The sequence below is a fragment of the Gavialis gangeticus genome, unplaced genomic scaffold, assembly GCF_001723915.1.
Source record: "Gavialis gangeticus isolate Ggan-Ray unplaced genomic scaffold, GavGan_comp1, whole genome shotgun sequence".
Lineage (NCBI taxonomy): Eukaryota > Metazoa > Chordata > Crocodylia > Gavialidae > Gavialis > Gavialis gangeticus.
In genome coordinates, this window is record NW_017728994.1 from 44,333,896 (window position 1) to 44,334,696 (window position 801).

General features: G+C 55.6%; 1 protein-coding gene across 1 annotated transcript in view; it reads right to left on the minus strand.

Annotated features, from left to right (window-relative positions):
* ADGRA1 (adhesion G protein-coupled receptor A1) overlaps positions 1–801 on the minus strand; it is an 841,033-nt gene that overhangs the window by 456,278 nt on the left and 383,954 nt on the right. The window lies entirely within an intron of this gene.

Genomic DNA, 801 nt, shown 5'->3' on the forward strand with positions numbered 1-801 from the left:
CTTCCCTCCGCCAGCTTGTGACCATTGTTCCTGGTCACTCCTTGCGGCGCTCAGGGGAACAGGGACTCCCCCAGTGCCTGCTGATCCCCCCTAACCAGTTTATAACAGGCCACTTGATCTTGGCATGACAGTGCTCCCAGTCCCTTTTGTGGCCCCATGCCTGCCTCTGCTGGGCAATGCACTTGAAGACATCCTTGTTCCAGTGCCCTTTCTGGAGCTGGTGCTGGGTCTCCTCCTTGCCCCAGATGGTGACAAGATTCCTCATCTCCCCATACTGCCAGTTGTGTGACCAGTGTTGGGGAATAGAGCAGGAAAGGAAGGGGCCTTCCATGGTCCATGGCAGTGCCTGTGGAGTCTCAGCATCCAAGGGTGAATGAGGGTCTGGCTGTGAGGGGGCAGATGGAAGGTTGGAAGGGTGGATGGATGGAAGGAGCAACAGATGCACTTAGGAGCAGGTCCCGGCATATGACTCTCCTCACTGCAGCTGGGTGCCGACCCTACTCCAGAGTCACCAGGACTCCACTGGTCAGGCCACCCTCACAACCCCAAATTTTCCAGGTGCTTCCAGCAGACATCCTATGATTTTGGCAATGCCCTACACTCTAGCTTGAAAATTTCCAGTGTCCTCTATCTGCAACAGAGAGGCAGCTGGCCATGCCCAACTTACTCTGGAAGTTTCCAGGGGCATAGCAGGCTTGCCCCAGCTTGGATGCTCAGTGACCTGCTCCACCCCCCCCAGCCCCTAAATTCTTCATGCCCTAGTACTCCAGGATCCTGTAGCTGTAGACTAAAAAAGACTTG